Source organism: Lissotriton vulgaris, chromosome 9, assembly GCF_964263255.1.
Source record: "Lissotriton vulgaris chromosome 9, aLisVul1.2, whole genome shotgun sequence".
Taxonomy (NCBI): Eukaryota; Metazoa; Chordata; class Amphibia; order Caudata; family Salamandridae; genus Lissotriton; species Lissotriton vulgaris.
In genome coordinates, this window is record NC_141697.1 from 448,460,349 (window position 1) to 448,484,612 (window position 24,264).

Genomic DNA, 24,264 nt, shown 5'->3' on the forward strand with positions numbered 1-24,264 from the left:
TTTTTAGTTCACCTTTATCTAGACCAGGCTTTTTGAGCAGAGGTTTGATCAGCGTGTTTTTTAATGAGTCAGGGTAAGTTCCAGATGTCAGTATTGTGTTACAGACACCGGTGATAATGGGGATAGCTGTGTCTGGTACAGTAGCGATCACGGAGGTAGGGCATGGATCCAGAGCTGAACCAGCTTTAATTGATTTTACTATGCTCTTAATTTGGTCAGTGGTGAGGGGGCTAAAACAGGTCATGGTGCTTTTGGGAGTAATCATGGGGGTTGTAGCGCTACTGCTAGCCTGGACTGAGTTAAAGGCTTGGTAGATATCATTGACCTTTGCAAAGAAGAACTCCGATAAGGCATCACATAGTGCTTGCGATGGGGGTGGATTAAGATCAGGGGCATTACCGGCGAGGGTTTTGGCGATGTTATATAACTGTTTACTGGAATTTTTCGCAGTTTCTATATGGCGTGTGAAAAAATCTTTCTTTGCTGCTATTATCATAGCTTTGTAAGTGGCAAGGGCTTTTTTATATTTTTCCTTATTTTCACTGTCATAGGATCTTCACCAGTGTCTTTCCCTGTTCCTGGTTAATTGTTTTTGAATTTTTAGTTCTGTTGTATACCACTGAGCTTTAGGCACATTTCTATTTTTAGAGAGTGATTTGGTAGGTGCCAGTTGGGCCGTGGCTTCACCCAGCCACTTCTGGAATTGGCTGGTTGAAGTGTTGGGATCGGTGGATAGTTCCGGGGTTGTGGTATTAAGAAGCAATGTAAGATCATCAGAATTGATGTCCTTCCATGCTTTGAACATACCCTTTTTCGCAGGGACCACTTTTTTTCTCTGCGAGCCTTTGATGGTGAGTCTGCTAAAAATGACTGAGTGGTCTGTCCATGTCATGGGGAGTACTGAGGTTATACACAGTCCTTCCACATTTGTAAAAATTCCATCCAGCGTGTGGCCTGCCTGATGGGTTGGGGTCGTGACCAATTGTCTGAGGCCCATTGTATCTAGGTCTGATACCAGGGTAGTGGTATCCCTATCACTGAGTTGCTCCAGATAGAAATTGAAGTCTCCCATAATCGTAGTGGAGTCTTCTGTAACTATGGATTCAGTGATATTGCAGATTGTAGATGTTGCAGAAGGTCAGGCTCAGTGATGATCCTGTGGGACTCGGCAGGTGATTTCCAAGATATCTGAGAGGAAGGGGGGCAGTCTAATTCTTTGGCTTCTTCCTGTGAGGAAAGATCGGATCCAGTCTAGGGCTGGTCTGGTCCTTGTATGCCGGCATTGTGTGGTCTAGCGACGAGTGTGCTGTGGGAGACTGTGTCGAAGGCTGCTGATAGGTCCAGAAGGATGAGGGCTGCAGTGTGGCCTTGGTCCAGGAGTGTGTGGATGTCATCTGTGGCAGCGAGTAGGGCAGTCTCTGTGCTGTGGTTGCTTCAGCAGCTGGATTGGGATGGGTCAAGGATGGCATTGTCTTCAATGAATCGTGTCAGTTCCTTGTTGACTGTTTTCTCGGCCACTTTGGCCGTGTAGGGTAGGAGCAAGATGGGCCAGTAGTTTTTGAGATCGTGGGGTCAGCTGTTGGCTTCTTGAGCAGGGGCCTGGCTTTTGCGCATTTCCAGTCATCTGTTCCCAGGGTGGTGTTAATGGTGCCTTGTAGTTCGGGTGTGATGGTGATGGCAGCTCTGTGTTAGATGTGTGGGGGGTAGGGGTCAGTGGGGGCCCCGAGTGGATGCCTTCATGGTTGCTGTGGTGTCTTCGACTGTGATCGGCGTGATGGTGGGCTGGCCGCTGCGTGTGGGGGGTGGGCCGGCTGTGGTGTCGGGTGGGGGGGTCAAAGAAATTGTCGTAGAGGTTCTTGATCTTTAGGTGGAAGTATGTTCCAAGCTTGTCGCAGAGGTCTTGGGACGGGGTGATGTCTGTGGCTTCGCCGGGAGGGTTGGCGAATTCCTGGATGAAAGTTAAGAGTTCCTTGGAGTTGGTGGAGTTGGCGATGATTTTGGTGTGGATGAAGGTCCTCTTGGTGGTTCTGATTCAGTTGTGATAGTCAGCCATGGCATCCTTGTAGGTGGTGTAGTTTTTGAGTGTCTTGGCATTTCTCCAGTTCTTCTGCAGGCGCCTGCAAATGCGTCTGGATTTTTGGAGATCAGTGGTGAACCAGGCAGCTTTTCTGTGGTGCTGTTTGCCATGTTGCATAGCGGGGCGAGTTTGTTTGCGCAGTTGGAGATCCAGGTGTGGAGTTATTTGGCTGCGGCATTGTCATCGGATGAAGGTGTGTGCTTGTCTCGGCTGAGGGTGGAGTTGAGTTGCTCGTCGGTGACCTTGCTCCAGTTTCTTTGTGCTGGTCGTGGGGCTGGTTTGGGTGCTTTGGGTTTGTTGGCGGTGAAGTGTACGCAGTGGTGGTCGATCTATGGGGGTTGCGTTGTGTGGCTGAAGTGGATGATGTTTCCTGCTGCGATGATGGGGTCGAGGATATGTCCTGCCCTGTGGGTCAGTGTGGTGAGGAGTTGGTTGAGTCCAAGGCTGTCCCGTAGGTTGGTGGAGTTGGGGTCGCTGTGGTTGTCGAGGTGGATGGTCAGGGCACCGCTGAGTGTGTAGTTCATTGAGGTTATGACGTGGGGTGCGATGAGGTCACTGATGGTGGCGGCGAAGGGTGCCCTGGGGCCAGGGTGTCTGTAGACGAGGGTGCCGCGGAGTGTAAAATTGGGGCTGGTCTGGATCAAGCAATGCCATTTTTGCTGGAGGTGAGGAAGCTTATGGTGTTCTTGTGGGCGATGGTGAGGCCCCCTCCCGAGTGGTTGTGGAGCTCTTTCCACTGGATTTTGTATTCTCCCTGTATGGCAGTGTTGATGTCAGAGGCGGAGGAGGTGTTGGTCCATGTCTCCATAAAGAAGTTCATATATGGTGATAGGGTAGAGTAGGTTCCAGATCTCCAAGGCGTGTTTGTGCAAGGAGCGCACTTTGAGGAGGATGCATCTCAGGGCATTGCCGGTGTTGGTTATGGCGGTGCTGGAGGCCGGATTGGTGGTGAAGGTCTGGCGGCAGAGGAGGTAGGAGAACTGTCAATGGATTGTGTTTGGCGTGACCTGTTGGCAGTCTCTGAGTCTTCCAGGGTTGAGTGTGTGGAGGGCGGCTGGGTTGCAGCGGTGGATGGTGCGAGGTACAGGGTCCTTGGCACAGGTCGGGTCACGGACAGGTGCAGACAGGCTTGCCTTTGGAGTGCCATTAGCGTGCCAGCAGCGCGCCCGCTGTGTGTGTCCAATATGCGCTGCATAGCGTCCATGAAATAGGGGAGGGAGGAGGAAAAGCGTGGCTGGGAGGCGGGAAGGCGGGAAGCGGTGATTGGGAGGTTGTTGGACTCCCTTGGGGATGTTTACAAAGGCAGCTTGTGGAGTGCAGGCTGTGTTTCCTGGCCATTGGAGGGAGACAATCACATACTGTCCTAACGTGGGGTGCTGGACTCGATGCTGTGGCCCGCGCCTATTGCTGACGGGAGTGTGACTTTATCAGCTTCTCATAGATGGTACATGTGTAGCCAGTGTCCTCCATGCCCTGATTGAATTCTCCTTGTTGCTGAGTTGATTATAGAAGGTTGTCATGAGTGAGTTGAGGAAGGGCCGCGGTGCCTACGCGGCCTTACTTTGTGATTTATTCACCCCCATGCCCTTATCCACTTACTCATGGGTAGAAGCAGCATATTAGACCTAACATTCCCCATGTCTATGTTTGGGTGGCTGGCCTTTGCTGTGCCCCTCTGGGGTTGTGAAGTTGGGATCTTGGGATCTGTTTACTTGTTTGCTTCGTTCTAGTTCTTGTGTATTCTTATATGTTGAGGTGTGCTGCATGGGGTAAGAGGGTCAATGGGAGGCCTGCAATGGAATGGGATAAGGATTGCTGGAATTATGGCATTACATGAACGGTTTAAAATGCTGACGTGGAACATCGTGGGGATGGGTTCTGCTACCAAGAGCCACAAGGTCCATGTTTTTCTAAAGCGCTAGGCTGTTCTCATTGCCCTACTACAGGAACTGCACATTACCAAGTAAACGGGGTGTCCGATGGGTAAGGTGCTCCTGCCGGGAGCTCCCAGTCTAGGGATCGCCTTATGGTGAAAATCCCTGAAAAAGCCGGGGCTCTGGAGATTGACGGAGGCCCAGAGACTGCTGGCGACTGGAGCACGAAGATCCACCTAAAGAGGTACCCTGAGATCCCGGCTCGCTGTTTTCTGAGTGCGCCCGCTGCCTTTGGGTTTGTGTTTCCAGCAGTGCATGGCGGCCGCGTTGACCTCCAGGTGAGGAGTTGGGGATGGTTGGGCAAAGCAGCGGAGCTTGGGGGACGCCGCTCATGGAATGCTGTTTCTGGACATCCCGGGGGTCCATAGGGCTGCAGGGTGTACCGCTGAGACCCCGGCCCACAATGCTTGACCTTAAAATGACACCATCTAGGAGCCTCCTTACACAACTGCAAGCCAGTGTGTGGCCCTCCAGCCACACATGTATCAGAAATGGCAGCTGCGAAACGAGTGAGGCCACGATTATAGCTGTGGCAGAGTCAGAAGGGACGCTGGACGGAGAATCAAAATCACTGCTGAGAAGGCCCAAAAAGAAACGCAACACAAGAGCGGAAAGAACCTCTGCAAGAGACTGAGTGGCTACCGCGAGCACCTAGACGATGTGCCACTATGGCCTGTGAGCACCGGTAACAGTGAGTGAAGAGACTAGACTGCGAGCTGGGGTGCGGCAGCTGGCCTGAGGGGCTCTTATCCTCCCTGACTGAGCGGAACTCACAAGGATTAAGGGGAGTGAACATCATGAATACAGCCCATAATCCATGGTGCGTTAAGGCCCTGATTTCTGAGGACATTTAAGAATGATTGTAAATCACCAGAAAGGAGGCGGCCTCAGTATCGGGGCTGAGACTCACTGGGTAGGCCACAAGTAATAACCCACATATGCCTGATGGAGAGCCTCAATGATCAAGGAAACTAAACAGATAACGCTCCGCTGGCATAACTGCGGGCAGGAGGACAGGAGTACTTTGAAATTGAGGTGCTATCGACATAGGTGAATTTTGCTCGGACTATAATTTTATAATAATGGCCACCATGAGTGGATCCCTTTCCAAAGCACTCCTTCTCCCCTTGTTGGGGAGGCATCCAGTATTTATGCCCTGGAGTCTCAGAGACCCCTCTGAGAAAGTCCACAGTGACAAGGGAGTCTCACACAGCGGAGGCCTGGGTTTTTATCTCATTTCCGCTGGGAGCACAGCATCGTACACCGTGAATGGTGCACTTGATAGAACTTTTAGACTATTCCCCCAGGCAGAAACTATAACCTTTCTGTATGTACTGTGGTGCCCGAGCAACTTTTGGCCGATGACTGGTGGAGCTGTCCGACGCAGCTATAGAGGAGTTTGGCTCTGGTTCACCCCTCGGACGTCACTTATCGAGCTGGACGTCAGACACTGTTTTTCCTCATTTCCCTGCTGTGCCTCCTATGCCCCCACTCCTCTACCCTCCATTATTCTCCGTCCACCTCCCCATTCCTTTCTTCTCTCCCTTAATCTTTTCTCCACTTGCCTATTTTTTTCGTCATGTTTATGCTATGCTTTTGTACTCATGTAATTCCTGTAACTACGCTCCAGCAACTGATGTAACTTTGTAACCATGTTCTGAAACAATGTTTCTTCCTCATGTAAATCGCTCTGATACCTCCGGGTCTAGCCGGCGCTATAGAAAACTCAATAAATAAATAAAATACCAAGGTTGAGGCGCAATGGCTTCAATGACGCTGGAGGAGACAAGTGTATGCAACAGAATACTTTGCTAGGGGGCCAATGGTGTGGGTCGTGGTGGGTGTCCCCTTTAAGGCACTGCAAGCTAGAACAGATAAAGAGGGGGGATTTGTGCGGGTGGAAGGGAGCCTAAATGGTAAACCACTGCCTATTGGCTCTATATGTGCCTCAAACTAGGACTAACTGGCTTTCCTCTCTGTCTTTGTCTGTGCAACTGAATATGAGATCTGATGGAAACGTCCTCCATAGGATCAACTTCAATGGTGTGGGTGATATTGACGTAGACTGCTCTACTCCACCTTTCCCATGGGCCCCCAAACTCAGGGTAGTGAAGTAACAGCAAACCTTCAGCCGTAGGCAGGGTGAGAATTAGTTTGGCGAATGCTTGTGTATACTCCCACATTAGCAAGTTTGCGAATGTTGTTTTAATACGTCAGTCAATCCCACTCTGAGCAGAGTTCTTCTCACACAAAATTACACCATGCTGATGTAATTTTATATGTGAGTGTATTTACTTTTCAAAATTGAATACCAAACATGAGGTGACCCTTGTAAATAAAGGTATTTGTGCATCAATAGATCCAGTGCATTCCAGTTTGTCTGGTTCACAAATGCATTTATGAGTACAAGTAGTAGTACTAAAGCAATACTCTCGTATGTACACTTGCATGCCTTTGAGAATGATCCCCTAAACGTCCAGTTACCCATTAGCAACATTTTTTAAAAAGCACAACCCTTTCTATGTATGTGAATGGAACATGAATAGGCCCTGAATGCTCCGATGTGTTCCAATTTTAGATGTTTTGGGGCAAATTCGCAAAGGTGTGTATGAGTACACAAAAAAGTACTCCTCTAGTACTGCTGTACGATTCCGCAAGGACTTTCTGAGTATTCCCCTATATTTTGATTTACACCACACCTACAAACATTTTTATATTTATTAATTGTGCGGTGTCTGACACAGATAATAAAGATAACGATAACAGTAGTAGTATCTGGCAATAAAGGAGAGAAAAAAATCACAAGGCATAGAATAGAGTAAAATGTACCATAAAAACTGTAATATGGTCTTCAGTTCTGCTGATCATAAACCTCTTTCGTAGTTTATGGTGTGAGCAAACCCCCCTCGATTGAATTAAAGCCCAGCATTCAGCTGAGTATCATGTATTAGTCTATATTTATAACACGATGCCATTTATTCACGCCACTGGAGTGTAAATTCTATGAATAAATTTATCATCGCGTGAGCCCCGGCGATGAGACGAAAGTGGATGCAGTTTGGAAATCCATATTCCGAGCACCACCATTAGCACATTTCGTTGTCTTGCAATCCTTCAGATAAAGGCTGTTCTAATTCTAATGAGACTGTTATTATTCCTAAATAATGCGTTCCCCGATTGTCATTCTGCTACCATAAGTTGCGCTCTTTAAGTTCCTGTCACCATTTTGCGTCTGAATGTATTTTCTTTGTTGCAAGAATGCTCCTTGACAGGTACTAGTCTTCAAAAGCCATAAAGATGCGTTTGAAGCGAAATGTGCACCAAATATACCCATAAAAGACGAAAGTGGCTCTTAAAGTCACAGTAAAAGCAAAAATTATGTTACGTCTTTATTGTTAGAAAAATACTTTTTTCTCAGCATGTGGCTATACTAGCAGTCTTTCACCATACGCTGTCCATTATGCACTGTGCTCATGTATAGAAGAGAAGTTTATTTTTTACGAGCTACGTGCCCTAACCGCCAAATTATGAATGCATTGATGTCAATGGCGCTCTTAATGTGGGGGATGGGACATGCGCTACTTTTTGGCTCATTGCCCAAAATACTAGGGGCAGATTTACAATAAACTATCGCAGCGCGGTGCAGCAAGTTATTTTGCTGCGCCGCGCTGCGTTATTTTGGAAGCACAGGGATGAGACATATTTACAACGATATGTTGCGTCTCTGCGCTTCCCCCTGCGCTGGTGCACAAACTGCTGCCATGTGCCGATACAGGCACCCTTGCACCATGGTTCAAGGATGTCTGAGTCATGGGGGGATTGTTTATGTCCAGGAAGGGTTACCTTCCTGCACATAAACAATCAGAAGAGGTGATTTCCTGGGGAACACCCACTGTGACACCCATGGAATGCCCCTTTCACGCATAGTGTTGCATGTAAAGGGGTCGTATTTACAAAGACAGAAAATGTCACGCAGGGTGATCTTACGTGGCCTTGTAAATATGGCGCAGCAAAATGCAGTGTAGGTGCATCACAAAAAGTGACGCACTGGTGGCGCAAGGGGCTTGTAAATCTGCCCCTACTAGACTCTAAATCAGACCCTTAATCATCACACTTTGGCCCTGGTTATACCTGGGCTGCTAATCCCATTTTGGTTACAAACTATTGTTTGCACCAAAATCGAATTAGAAGTCACGAGTAAATTGTGCTCAATTCTGGTAGTGCACCTTCTGACCAGGTGAAATCATACACTAAATTAACTGCACATGTTGAAGACTGCATTTCAGAATCATCTGCACATTCCGTACCGTACCGATGACTGCCCCCCACCCCACCTCCCCATGGTGATGATTTGCACAAATGCAATGTGCACCTGCACTTTGAATGTCACTCCTAATCAGGCCTAACATTCATTTTAGTGCATTCAAATGAGAGTTTGGTCTTCAGTGCAGTGAGGAATTGCATACCTCTAGCTCAATTCAAAAGATTTTTGTGAGCATAAGTCCACTTTAAGTGGGCAAAACACTGTTCCTCAGAAGCAAACCTCCGGATTCTGTTTCACAGTAATGGCATTAGTGGATATTTCAGTCCGCACCTTGGAATTACTTCTGTGGACAGTCCATTAGGTCTGTGGGTTTTCTGGTGGAGGAAATCACTTACTGGGGAGGAAGAGTCACAAAGAAATGGTCTAGCCATAAGTATAGTTAAAGAGACACTGGTTCCACTGCCATGCTGCATCTGAGGGCAATGACCTCAATAGCGATTTTTAGGTCTGGCCCAGGAGGCTTCTCTTCGAGAGATGCTGTATACAGTATAGCGGGGAGGCTCAGCCCACTTTACACCTATCTTTTTATTGGCCGAATTTCAAAATGCTGCAATCTGATTGGTTTTCGGCAACGTAATCCCGCGTCCTGATGGCCATGTCATCATTTTTCTCATTCCATAGCTATCGGCCTCTTTGCTTTTAAAACTCTTTTGTTCTCCTGCCTCCCCCGTTCCCTCGACAGTCCGTAAGTTCTCTGCCGACCACCCACTCCGGTTCCTACCTTTTTGAACGTCCACGTTTTTATTGACAATGCAATAGGTCTCGCATAAGTACGAGTCCTATTGTATTTGTAAATCCTTGTTTTCTGCAGGGATTAGCTGGGAGAGATTGCACTATATTTTGCCTGACCTATCCTATCCTGTCCAGAACACATGCGCATAAAACATCTTTATACATCATACACACAGCAATTTACAGCGGAAGGCAGAGACAGCACAAGCAGCAAAACACAGCAGGACAAAGTGAAGCTCGTTCCACTCCGTCCTCCTCACCCGCAGTGACCCGAGCCTGCTCCAGGGAAATGCGCTGACTTTGCCCATCCATATATTGCCAACAGCAGGACACAACTAACAGCACCTGTGTTGTGTATGCTCTGTGTTCAGATCAGCACCCAGGTGTGGGCGAGCAAGGCCTCCTATGATAATTTCCAGCTGGGCCCATCACTAATCCCTGGCAGTTCCAAACAAACCCCCGCCACACCACTGCCCCCATCAGCTGCCAATGAGCTGGAGCAGCACCTCGCCGGTCAGTGCTGGGATGATTAGGAATAATTAAGGTAGCAGAGGAGCACTGCTGAAGAGGTCGGAGGTGAGGATGACTCCTCAGTGGTGCGTGTGCAGACCGTCCAGCAAGCGAAGCACACTCGCGGTAAGTACTGCTAGTAGTGTTTGCTGATCGCGTGTGTCTGCACAGTAAGTTTCATTATTAATTCACATATCAGACTGACAGACATGTCTGCTGACTATTCCTTGGGCTCGTGCCGTGGCTCCCTTGGCTCAGCTGACTGCATCGCGCAATAAACAGACCACGCAGTGTCAGCATAAAAGGCCATTTTATTAGACCAGGCTGCGTAATCTGTACATAACAATAAACGTAAACAGGTAAATAACATCAAACCCCCACTCACACTCCCCTCTCATTCGTTTCACTCGTTTCACCTCATCACAAACCCCTAGAAGCTCCATATCATACTTTATTCCTGCCCCTCAATCACTTGTCATCCAGCCCGCTCCTTGTGTCCTTCCAGTCATGCTTCTATCCGCCATTCGAACTCCCCCGCCAAGGGATGGGTGTGCCCGCTCTTGACCCCCTGTCCCTTCAAGTACTGCCTAATACAGCTCTGGCCTAAACTGGCAACGCTATAGACCGACCCAAAACCACACCTCCAATTGCTGGGTGGGTGAGAGGCCTTTCTTTTCTCCCTCCTGATGGTGCCAGGCGCAGGAAGAGGAAGTTCCCTTCCTCCCCTGCGCCTATATACCCACCCCCTAACTCCTCCCCTTCCCCTGCCTGTCCTATCTCGCGCGAATGACCCCGGGGAAGACTAGTCTGCGACTGTGCTTCCCCCGGGGCCCGGCATCACGCAATAAACAGATCACGCAGTGTCAGCGTCAAAGGCCATTTTATTAGACCAGGCTGCGTAATCTGTACATAACAATAAACGTAAACAGGTAAATAACATCAAACCCCCACTCACACTCCCCTCTCATTCGTTTCACTCGTTTCACCTCATCACAAACCCCTAGAAGCTCCATACCATACTTTATTCCTGCCCCTCAATCACTTGTCATCCAGCCCGCTCCTTGCGTCCTTCCAGTCATGCCTCTATCCACCATTCGAACTCCCCCCCAAGGGATGGGGGTGCCCGCTCTTGACCCCCCTGTCCCTTCAAGTATCGCCAACCAGGGAACCCCCTGTAGGGTGGTTCCCTGCCCCACCCCGCTCTCAGGTCTGTCAGCCCGCACCAAGCACACCCGCACTCACTCCCTGCGACACCAGATAGCCTCATTCCATAACTTGCTCACTACATCTCTCATCTCCATCATGTAATAAGCATTGCCCAGTTGCGACAAGTGTACTCCGTAGTCCCTAAAAACTAAAGGTTTCTCGAGTCGAATCCCTCCGTGTGCAATCACTTTGATGTCCTTGTCACCACAGTAAAGTCTTATTGCCCTGTTGAGCTTCCTTTGTGCCTTTTCGATCGCCCCATGCTTCATTGCCCCTCTCCACACTTTCCTGGGGACCAACTCCGTCCAGGCAATGCAGGTCCCTGCAAGCCTAGATCTCAACACCTCCAGGTCCCGTTGCATAAGCTGTAAAAGCGCCAAACCTGACAGCTGCACCAAGTCATTTTCTCCCAGATGTATTATCAACAAATCAGGGCATCCCCTTTGCGGGATCATCTTCGCAAGCCAGGGCAGTAGTGCCCCCATCGCATGCCACCTTTGCCCCACCATTGAACCTCGTGCAAGTGTCCTTTCAGTCCCAGGTTACGGCCGTAAACCTGTTGCTCCGCATATTTAAACGCCCAATGCACGAAGGAGTGCCCAACAATCCATGTCACCGTCTTACTGCCCGGTCCACCCACGCAACCTACGAACAAAAAGATGTTAGTACAAGAACAGCAACCATGAATCAACCAACAGCCTACCTGGGACTACCTCATTTCCTCACATACCGCTCACAACAGCGTGACTTCCACCGCCCAAATCCTCCTAATCCTATCCCAGGACCACTCCAACCTGGCCGCAGCTGTCGCAGCCCCAATCCTGAAGGAGTGGGTCCCAAAACCATGCGCATCCAGCCCCAATCGCCGCAAAGCCTTGAGCAACACAGCCAACAATTGTCCCGCCGTCACTCTCGCGCCCGATGCATGACAGAAAATTTCCCCACGCGCCACACTCACCGTCCCCAGGAAAGTCCGCCATTCAATCACAGGGCATACTCCGCCTCCCTCCGTCTCATTCAGCCACACCCACTTACCCCTGCCCAACTGATCAGTCTTCGAGCACCGCAACCAAATACCCAAGCGACCACCATCCACACGAATCTCCTCGAACAATCTACGAGCCATACTCCTTGTACCCAGCAACTCAGACACCCTGAATGCCCCGAAAAACATCCACACAATACACAATCGAAAGAGGCCTACCTCCACCAGGTCGTAACAACATTCCGGCAACACCCCAACCAGCCGGACCAACAACTCAAAAGTGACTGCTTCCCGCAGCCTCCCTCCCCCCCCACTCCTGCATTCCCTGCCCCAACCCCGCAACATCCTGCTCACGATCACATCCTTAGTCGGATCGAATCCCAGAAACAAGGCACAGTAAAAGGATATCCCTGCCAATTTGCCAGAGATCGTGGCCGCAGTCAAACCCCTATCAATACAGTCCAGCACAAACCGTCTCAGCCCTTGTTCAACCTCAGACTCAGCCCCCATGACACAATCCGGATTCCAACCCATGAAAGCACTAAATTCAGACCATGCCAGAAGATACGTCCATCTCGTGGTGTCTGCTACAGAACCCTCCACCAGGCCAATCATCCTCACTCCCTCAAGGCCCAGATGCCGGCCGGCAGCTCGGTCTTGCAAGTATCCGCTCCCGGTGCCAGGTGCCGAGACCGCTGCCTCTGCGAATGAGACAAAGCATCCGCAATGTCATTATTCGCCCCAGGGACATGGTTTGCTCGAAACACCACATTCAACCGCAAACATGCTAGCATGAACCTCCGCAGCAGCCGCAGCACTCTCAGGTCCCTTGCCCTCTGATGATTCGCCAGATCCACCACCGTCATGTTGTCCACATGGAAGAGCACTGATCTGTTCCGAAATTCCTCACCCCACACTTCCAGTGCCACCAGCAAAGGGAAGAATTCCAAGAAAGCAATGCTCCGCCCTTGTTTGAGCCAAGAGGCCGGCCAGCTCTCCGCACACCACCTGCCGTCCCAGAAAACACCAAACCCCGCTGACCCAGCCGCGTCAGAGTAAATTTGGCATTGCCAGACCGCCCTCTCCTCATCAAAGTCCAGGGACACACCATTAAAGTCTTGCTAGAATGTCATTCAGGTCCTCAAATCTGCCCTCACACCCATGGAAATCCTGACTCTGTGATGTGGAAGCACTGCCCCCGACATGCCATGCCGATCCGCCTACAGAACGTCCGCCCTGCACGCACCACCCGACACGCAAAGTTAAGAAAACCCAGAAGTCTCTGAACCGCACGCAAAGGAATCCGTTTCTCCCCAACTGCCAAGTCCATACATGCCAGTATCTCCGCCACCTTGGCTGCAGGGAGGCGCGCCAGCCACTGCACCGAGTCCAGCTCGATCCCCAGGAACGCAAGGCAACAGCTGGGACCAGCCGTCTTCTCCGATGCCAGAGGCACACCAAACTGAAGGGCCATCTCCTGGAATCGCGACAGGGCCCTGCCGCAGTCCCCGGAACCTACCCTCCCCAGGAAGAGGAAATCATCCAAGTAGTGAGTGACCTCACGGCACCCACTGACTCGCACCATGACCCACTGCAGGAAAGTGCTGAATAGCTCGAAAAGAGCGCAGGAGATGGCACATCCCATGGGCAAAACTTTGTCCACGTAGATGGCCCCCCCAAACTGCATCCCTAAGAGCGAAAAATCCACCGGATGAATAGGCAGTAAACGGAAGGCTGACTTGATGTCGCATTTTGCCAATTCAGCCCCCGCCCCACACGCCCTCACCAGACGGATTGCATCGTCCACCGACGCATAGAGCACTCTAAAATCCTCCTCTGCAATAAAGTTGTTCACAGACTGGCCCTCCGGCCATGGAAGGTGGTGTATCATCCTGAACTCACCCTCCTCTTTCTTTGGCACTACCCCCAACGGAGAGATGATCAGGTCCGCCAAAGGCCAGTCAGTAAACGGGCAGCTACCCTTCCTTCCTCAACCTCCTTCTTCAATTTTGCAGCCGCCACACTATGCAATTCCTTAGCAGATCTCAAGTTGTGGGCCCACCGGCACTCCCTAGGACCATGGTAGCCCACTCTAAAACCCATTGTGAAGCCCCAGAACAGCCGTGCCGCTGCCTCCTGATCCGGGTAGCACGAGAGCCAGGGGGCCATCGCCTCCACCCTAACCGGTGTAGGCGCCCTTCTGTCTGGGGTGGCCCTGACCTCTGGTGTTCCTCCACTGTTCGGAGGGCGTAGCGAGGGTGAGGCACTGAGTAAGGGCATGTTTTGCGCCGCATTTCGAGCACTCATGCTTGAACTTACAGGGGTACCTGGAACAATACCCCTTATTGTAGCTCCAACAGGCCCCAGTGGAATATCCCCCTGGCTTGGACTGTTGACCCGAGATGATGGTGTTGGGCACTGTTCCACCCCCCGCCCCGCCTTGTGTGGGACGTGGCGGAAAAGACCGATACAGCACCGGCAAGCCGCTGGCCGTGTGTGTGGACGCAGTGGAGTGCGTGGACGCCATCCACTGCACCCAGAGTTCCTGATCAACTTCCCCCCAACTCTTCTCAGGATTGGCACTGACCCTAGCTCTAAACTCCTCATCATAACTCAGCCAGGCAAAACCCCCAAACTGCATCTGGGTCTTGCGAATGATGTCCATGTATTTGAAAAGCGCAATCACCCTGTCCAAATACTTCTCGCAGTAAATACTGGCATAAATCAAGAACGCTGACGTCTAGTTTTCCATCGTCACTGGCACCCTAGGGCGCCTCGTCAGCTCCCACTCCTCCTCCTTGGACCCCTCCTTTGCCTGCACCTCCCTATGTAATAGTTTAAAGACATCCACAAATTCATCCCTCCAAATCTGTGCCCTTAGTTTCTCTGAAAGATGCGAACCCAATGGCATAGCCAGACCCATACACGGCAGTTTCTTCAGCACCTTCACTCCTTTCTCCTCTTTACCCTCCCCTTTGTCCGTCTGCACCCCCAATGTCACCGACTTACCGTCCACCTTCTCACCATCCTCAGGTGGACTGCCCGATGGCTTCTCCCCCTCCCGCACCGAACCATCGCCAACTCTCACTGACCTGCAAGCCGTTTACGCCCCTCTCCCCCGGGGACCGTCATCCCAGGCTGCCCACCAGGATCCCTCACCTGTGAGTGCCGTGTTCCGTTCCCTGGACCGCCGCCGTCCCGGCATTGGTCTTCGTCGACGCCGGGGCCTGCAAAACACCAAGGTCGCCGTTGTCCGCAGCGCCCCCTAAGCCTTCCAAGTCATCCCGCACCTCCCCGTCCTCCAGCTCATCACTCTCCGTGCCATAATCCAATTCAATTCAGAAAAGGGGGTGGTGATGAACAGAGTGTCTGAATTAAGCAGACCACTCCAAAGATCAGGGCTTGATCCATCACCGTTATTTATCTCACTGCACCATCCCAGCTCAGAACCTGGCTATATGCAAATCAGTCTGTCCCTGGCCCAGTGCATCACGGGAACAGGGCAGACTAAACTACCAAGCCAATTCTTCACCAGAAAGGAGACAAGCTACCTGGGACCGGTTTCTGGCATTTCAGCCGTCTTCGGCCCAGCTTGCTTGAATCCTGATGGTGCAGTGAGAAAGGGACTCATGTCTGAGTATACCCTGCCACACCTATAGTGGCCAAAAACGATTCAGAAAAGGGGGTGGTGATGAACAGAGTGTCTGAATTAAGCAAACCACTCTTACCCAGTCCAAAGATCAGGGCTTGATCCATTACCGTTATTTATCTCACTGCACCATCCCAGCTCAGAACCTGGCTATATGCAAATCAGTCTGTCCCTGGCCCAGTGCATCATGGGAACAGGGCAGACTAAACTACCAAGCCAATTCTTCACCAGAAAGGAGACAAGCTACCGGGGACCGGTTTCTGGCATTTCAGCCGTCTTCGGCCCGGCTTGCTTGAATCCTGATGGTGCAGTGAGAAAGGGACTCATGTCTGAGTATACCCTGCCACACCTATAGTGACCAAAAACGATTCAGAAAAGGGGGTGGTGATGAACAGAGTGTCTGAATTAAGCAGACCACTCTTACCCAGTCCAAAGATCAGGGCTTGATCCATCACCGTTATTTATCTCACTGCACCATCCCAGTTCAGAACCTGGCTATATGCAAATCAGTCTTTCCCTGGCCCAGTGCATCATGGGAACAGGGCAGACTAAACTACCAAGCCAATTCTTCACCAGAAAGGAGACAAGCTACCGGGGACCAGTTTCTGGCATTTCAGCCGTCTTCGGCCCGGCTTGCTTGAATCCTGATGGTGCAGTGAGAAAGGGACTCATGTCTGAGTATACCCTGCCACACCTATAGTGGCCAAAAACGATTCTGAAAAGGGGGTGGGGATGAACAGAGTGTCTGAATTAAGCAGACCACTCTTACCCATTCCAAAGATCAGGGCTTGATCCATCACCGTTATTTATCTCACTGCACCATCCAAGCTCAGAACCTGGCTATATGCAAATCAGTCTGTCCCTGGCCCAGTGCATCATGGGAACAGGGCACACTAAACTACCAAGCCAATTCTTCACCAGAAAGGAGACAAGCTACCGGGGACCGGTTTCTGGCATTTCAGCCGTCTTCGGCCCGGCTTGCTTGAATCCTGATGGTGCAGTGAGAAAGGGGCTCACGTCTGAGTATATCCTGCCACACCTGTAGTGGCCAAAAACGATTCAGAAAAGGGGGTGGTGATGAACAGAGTGTCTGAATTAAGCAGACCATTCTTACCCAGTCCAAAGATCAGGGCTTGATCCATCACCATTATTTATCTCACTGCACCATCCCAGCTCAGAACCTGGCTATATGCAAATCAGTCTGTCCCTTGTTTTTCCTCTTTCAGATTCTCTGTTTGGTCCTGATGAGAATCGGACAAAGGGTCCGATTCGAAACGCATCGACCTTGTTTGTTGGGTTTATGTCGTTAATTTGTACACGTATTTATGTATTTGAGTAGCGATGCTTATTAAGTCTGCGAGTTTTAAAAAAATCCCCTGTGGCTTATTCAAAAACTCTTTGATTTGCACATAGACATTTCCCTTATACTATTCGTTGTTGTGTGTCTTGTCTGGTTTCGCAAGCTTGAAGGTGTGTGAGTTTGATATGAAGACGAGTTGAATCAGGTGTGTGAGGATTTTTGTGCGAATGTGTCACAACAAGTGTTTGTTCATTTTTGTGGTGTACGTTTGTCCCCTAAACAATTTCTAGGGGTTGGCACATATTTATAAATTTATTGTGTACTATGTGTGTTATTTTGGAATTTTCAAAAAAAGAAATAAATATCGATGGATTAAATCCAACACAGGGCTAATAATTTATTTGTTGTTAGCTTGATGAATATGATACCGTTTGAAGTAGAACTCAGTATTGGCTTCTTTGTTGTTCATTATCTAAATTAGACTCTGCTTTACTGAAGGTGAGTCAAAGCCCTTGTTCGGTTCTTGAGAAGGGAGATAGGGGAACCATTTATATTAAGCTGTAGAAGGAGCCATCTTCCATCACAATCCTTTTCCTCTCCCTCCACAGCAAAAGAAAAATTTATGAAATAAAGTGACAACTCAATTTTTCCTATCTTTAGATGGAGAACAAAAAATGTGACCCACACATTGCTTTTTAAGAGGATTAATCTTGTTTTCAGTGAGCTGAGTCTCCTAGAGCATTGCTATTTTACATTACAGTCTAGACAAATGAGTAAGAACCCTCTGTTTCTTAACAGGATTACGTAGACCCTTAACATTCCATGAAACAATGCGAACATTATCAGTCATGATAACAGAAGGGAAAATCATTGAGCAGCAAAGTATGCAAGTTATAACTTTTAGCAACAACATAGACAGTTTATAAGTTATATGATAACAAAATAAACAAATGTAAACTTGTTATACAATGTAGCAAAAAGTGTGTAATAGAAACCTAATATGAGAGATGAGTGATGAAATAGTGATAAGATCAAAGATAAAAGGGAAGAGGAAATAAGCAAACACGGTATGCTGAAAAGCGTTAAGTGACAGATAAAAGATAAAAACGAAGTTAGCGAAGAAAATCCAGAAAACAAGAAAGAGAAGGTAAACAAAGGAAAAGAAAAAAAAAACATGAGAGAAAAGAAAAAAATATAAGAAACAGTATAGGAGAAAGATAATAGAAGAAGAACAGTTGACTAAAAGTTGAGAGACTTCAGTCAAGAGGAACGGAATATATATCCAGAGTGAAGAAAAAATCATGGGGAGGAAGGAAGCTGCTGAAAGAGAAGACAGCAGCACCAACACAACCCAAACAACAAAGACCGATAAAAGCCAGTAGATAAAGATGCACAAATAGAAATAAATAGAAAGAAGGGAGTGAAATATATAAGAACAAATCGAGGGAGACCATCTAAATAACTGAAAATGAAAGAGGATAACAATAACGACCATAACAATCAATTTAGGGCCAGATGTAGGTGGGCAAATACCAGTCGGTAACGGTGAAATTCGTTAAATTTCACCGTTACCGACCGGTTTTTAGCCATGTTGGATGTAGGAAAGGAATCGGTAATAAGAAATTGGTAAATACCGATTCCTTAATACCGATTCCTTATTGGCCTTGCATTTAAGGAATCGGTAATACCGATTCCTTAAATGCAATGTAGGTAGCACTTAAAACAGTGCACCTCAGCCTTAAGGAATAGCTATTTACCACCAACTTCAAGTTGGTGGCAAGTAGCGATTTTCTATCAAAAAGCACTTTTCTACTTTTTTGAAATGTGCCATGTGGCACACATCCATGCCCTTAGGGCATGCATGTGTGCCACATATGCACTCATGCACATTTCAGGGGTACAACAGGGTGTCCTCCCGGTATTACCGTTTCAGTAATACTGAATCGGTAATACAGAATGTCTTCACTTTCATTCCTATGGGCCTCCAAGCCCATACGAATGAATGGGTAGGTATTCGTTATTACTGAATCTCAATTAGAGATTCAGTAATAACGAATATTAAGAATTCAGTATTTTTTAACGAATTCTTACCTACATCTGAAATACCGATTCCTAAATACCGAATCGGTAAAATTCGGTATTTAGGAATCAGTATTTCCCTGTTACCTACATCTAGCCCTAAGTAGGTAACACTTTCCAAACACTTGGGATGACAATGAACCTGGGGGTCAGAACAAGAGGGTAGAGTGTAGGAGGACATCCAAGATGTGCATCGGTGCTGGTATATAAACAACTATGAAAAGAAAAAGGAGGACAAAAAAGATAACAATATGAAAAAAGCTGAACAGATTGACAAAACATAATAGTCAAACAAGAACAACACCTGCAGACCATAAACACAACATCATGGAAGATGTAAATCTTCATACCATAAGAATGAAGACATTAATCTGAAGGAACGAAACACAAACATAATGGACAGTGAAACTCAGGAGGACCCTCCAAAGTCCATCTCGTCTCCTTTGTGCCGGGAAATAACTTGTCTTAAGTCCTCAGGACGGTCAAAGGAATAGGACCTCTCTTTGTAGGTAACTTTAAAGAAGCAAGGATGAACTAGACAATATCTGGCATTCATGGATCGAAGAACCGGGCGAAGAGAAAGAAATTCCTTGTGACGAGCTGCAGTGGCACAGGCCACATCCTGAGAAATAAAGACTTTTTGGCCAGACCACAACATCTGCTTCCTTGGCTTTGCCGCTGAGAAGACCATTAACAGCTCAGTGTATTCCAAAAACAAAACAATTTTCCTCTAGGACGATGTGCCAATGATGATGAGAAGGAATCTGCAGTTTTTGGGCCAATGCGATGTGCGAGTTGGAAAACTAAGAATTGTACCATCCTTGAGACCAACAATCTTGGGAATATGTATTTTTAAGAAGGAAAGCATATCAGACCCCTCCTTTCCTTCTGGAATACCATAGATACGAAGATTGTTGCATCTATTGAGGTTTTCTAAGTCTTCTGTTTGCGCCTCAAGAAGAGCAATCTCTTTAGACATATCCGCGACTTGGGGAACCAAATCCTGGGCATCACTGATCCTCTGTTCCACAGAAGACATTCTTGAATCCAGATTGGACAACTTCACATCTAATCTCTGAAGAATGGCGTTGGTATTGATGTCAAAGGGTTTAATCAGCTCTATCTCTTCCATGAGGTCTTCCATTGTAACGGGTAATGCTGATTTGGTGGGCGAGGTAGGTTCCTTTTTATGGCGCTTGGAGGGAACAAATTGGTCAGGATCCGTGTGAGAAGAAAACATATTTGCTCAGGTGGTTCTCTGACCAGAAGAAGGTGAAGGCTCCAAATAGACAGAAATATTGAAAAATTAAAGGTTTCAAAAATAGTGCAGCATAGAGAAAAGAATTGTGAATCTCCCAGAAGCTGTCCATCCTTTACTACTTACTTCCAAATAACGGGAACAAGACAATTGAGTCTGTCAACACTGTGGCAAGAAAACAAGTCAATGCGCAACAACAAGACCTAGAAGCGGCAGCCCTGCACTGTGCAAAATCGGCCTGCTAATAAAGAAGGCACTCAGAACATGAAGGGGTCCATCCAGCCTTCCTATCCGAGGTGAAGCGGCTTGTATAGAGCAGGTCAAAAGCCATGCAGCAATGCACAAGATTAACACCAGATGACTCCAAGTGGACTGATGTTACCAATTGCGAGTCGTTATTTGTAAAGTACGTCACAAGAAGATATCGTACGATTGGGCAAAAGTCATACCCTCTGAAGTGAAACAATTTTTTAGAGACATTGCAAATAACAGAGGACTCACCTTAATAAGGTCAAAATTTTAAGTGGATAACTTCAGAAAGGAATATGTCCATCCTATCTTCATTGAAACATGGCATATATGAGAGGTCTTCATCAATTGGAGGCTATATGAAAACAGTACAATTATTGCAGATCTTCAAACGGCAAACTTTCCCATGAAGAGCAGCACTTCCTGACAAATAGTCCGCGTAAGGTGTTATAAGGCAATAAATAGCTGTAATTAGGCAAACAGTTCCCTCAAACGAAGCAGCTGTGGAGAGAGAACCATCACCCATGTTTAGAAGATGTGAGGGATACAAAATGGCGGGAACACGTTGTACCTGTAAGTTGTCCTCTGAAGCGCCGGGGCAGAGCCGCACTGAGCTTAAAATGGCGGCCGCTGTCCACACAGGGAGCAAGCTGCATAACAAAGTCAGATTTAACAGAGAGAGGGCTCACCACGGCACTAACAAAAGGTGTCTTGGAGTGCAGCAGACATTCTGACAGCGAAATGCTCGAATGAGCATCTCCGCAAATCAATTCTCACTGATGCCCTTCCTTCTTTTCTCAGTACCGGTCCGGAGCAAGATCAGAATGCGGCCATCCCAGCCGGCGCTCAAGCCACGCCCCTGGAGTTGAGTTTCTTGATGCTCAAATGGGTGTAATTTCTTATGTTTGTCTGTTTCCATAGACTTCATTGCATGATTTTGTTTGCAGGAAAATGTCTAAGTGTCACACATTTAGCCCCTTTTACTTTGGTTGTTACAAGTCACGTCATAATTATTTCGTCTGTAAGTACTATTTTGTTTAATGAGTTTCTCTTACTGCAGGCACAAAATGCTTTCCAGCAACATTCAGCACGCAATGCATGCTTTCACTTTCCAAGCCGCCCGGGACAATTGCGGCCACTTCTTTGAAATAAAATAGGTCTCGCATTTACAAGAGTTTGAGCTACTGGCATTGTAAATGACAATGCCTTTTATTTATGTGTTAATTATTAAAACAGATAAATAAAAGACATTGTCATGTACAATCCCAATAGCCTCTATCTAAGATTCTTGATAGAAACTGACCAGCAGAGGTCAGTAAAATACCAGAATCACTTTAGCATTCTCTAGATTTCAGTTCATAGAAACTGTCTTCCACAAGCACCCATAGATAATAATATTTTTTCAAATTTTGTATTTTCAGTGATATGACCACTGAAGTCCCAGCTTTCATATTAAAAACAGAGCTTTGGACTATACCTTTTCCCGCTGAAAGGCAACAGATCTCTCCATGTGTTCCAATACCTGGTGTGTCACACAGTTTGGTGCTGGTGCTTACTTTCCCTCCATGTTAAGGAACATTAGATGTTTCAGCACTCAAGAAACGGCCTCATAGCTAAATACATATAAGGTCCCAAAGGCGAGACCAATTGCATTGCAAACGCTTGTTAATCATCCTTGTCACTCAATGTTTTTCTTCAGTATTCATATTGGATTTTTTTTTTTTTTTTTTCTTTTGTAATCCTCATTTGCCACCAACCTCACTTCAGTACACACTCAAGATGTCTATACCCACACTCAGCAAGCTGAGAGGTGTAGGCATTTGGAAGTGGAGACCCGCCTACAGGTACCAGGACTTACTTGGCTGCTAACGAAGAACCAGCTGAGATAACTCTTCTGCCAAGCTCCAAGAGCTCGATGCCACGCGTTGTAAAACTACCAGGGGTAACTGTGAGTAACCGACTTAGCCCGAATAGTATTTAGGCAGCATAATCATAGGACTCAGAAAAAAAAAACTCAGTCGATCAACTCTGAGCCCCTTCTGAGTTGCAGCAGGTTCCAAAATACTTTCTTTTTCTTGCTGCCTGATCTAGCAAGGTCTTGCTTAGAGACTGCCAAAACTGAAGTCTGCCAGTCTAGAAAGGAGGGGGGAGTGGGTTCTATCCATCTTTTGCAGATTTGCCTCCTAACTAGGAGGACAGCATAGAAAAGCAGTGCTCTAGCAGCGCCCGTAACGTTATCTGCCAAACCAAAAAGGTAAGTTGATGTTGATAGGACACCCCAAGGTGCTTGCCAAGAAGTTTCCGACACTATCCCAAAAGGAACCAAGGGCATTCTTTCAACATGTGGATGTCAGCCCACATTTCTTGCTGCTCACCGGTGGGCCTTTAGTGATTTTTGAAAGTGTATGTGGAGAGAAATAGGCCCTATGGATGGTAAACAGGTGGTTCCTTTTTAACCATGCCAGTTTTACCACCTCATTTAAGATCTTGCAAGAATTCTGCCATAAATAATCGCAGTCATGTGTGGGTAAGGAGCCTCCCCACAGTTCCTAGGCGAGTTTGAATTCACCATCCACGGCTTCGGATATGGCTTGACACCAAAATGAAACTTCCTTCTTCCCTGGGGACTTAGTCACTAGCTGATGCTCTTGGAAGCTGCCAAACCCTAATAAATTCTTGCGATTTGTTTGTGAATGTGATTGGGCCCAGCTTTCCAACTGAAGATATTTAAATCTAGAGAGTCCGGCTCCGACTTTGTCTTTAAGTTGTTCCCATGAAACAAGAAAACCATCAGGGACCAGGTCTAAGCCTCTAAGCATAGCTAGGAACCCCCCCCCCCTTCCCCCTCCCCCCCCCCGGACCAGTATTAACAGGCATTTTCAAAAGCATACACAAGTGTGAAAGTTGGTAAGCCCAAGTATAGAGCTGGAGATCTGGTAAAGCAAGGCCTCCCTTCTCTCTCCTCTGCCTCAGCTTTATCCTTGCAATCCTAGGTGATTATTACGCTAAGACAAATGAATTAATATCCCTCTGCAGCTTGTCAATGGTAGATTTTTCAAAGTGAAGGGGAATACAATTAAAGAGGAAGGTGATTTTAGGGAGTATTGACATCATAACAAGATTGACCCTGCCTATAATGGATAAAGGGAGTAGGGCCTAAGATTTTATTAGCCTCTGGGGCTCCCTAGCCAGCATAACTAGGGTAGTCTCGGCGATCTTAGTGATGTCTTTCAGAACATTAATCCCCAAGTATCTCATTTTGGAACTGATCTGGTGCTGAGTCCCTCCAAGATTCCAAGCCATAATTACTGTCTTCGAGGCGTTGATTTCATATCCTGAAACCAGACAGCTGGAAAAGTTGTATGCAAATTAGCCGAGAGAACTAAAATATCATCAGCAAACAGGGCAATCTTCCTCTCCCACTCCCCATACTTAAAAGGCTAGATGTTAGGGTTGTCCCTGAGCCTATGAGCAAATGGCTCAATATATAGGTCAAAGAGGAGAGGGGAGAGTGGGCAGCCCTGTCTGGTCCCCCCTGAGATCTTAAAGGGAACAGTAATTTTGCCATTAACAAGAAGTCTGGCAGTTGGATTCTGAGAGATCAACTGAACTGTAAGACAGAATTTTTCCCCTAGGTTAAATTTCCTCAAGACCTCCTTAAGTTCCATTATTTATATTATTGTTTCCTCTAAGTATTAGCCCCTTTCCGTGTGTAATTACCTGTTATACTAACTCTATCTGCAATATCTGGTTGCCATTCAAGAGCTAATAAGGAAGGGAGAAAGAATAGCAAAGAAGGAGAAAAATGGCAGAACCGCCATTAAAGATGAATAAGCAGAACCCAACCAGACCATGAGCCAGGCTAAAACCATCTCTTATGAATCCCCCCTTGCTGATACTATCGAGCAGCTCATCCGCCTCCTGAACTGATCTTAGAATATGCAATTTATTATTGTGCATC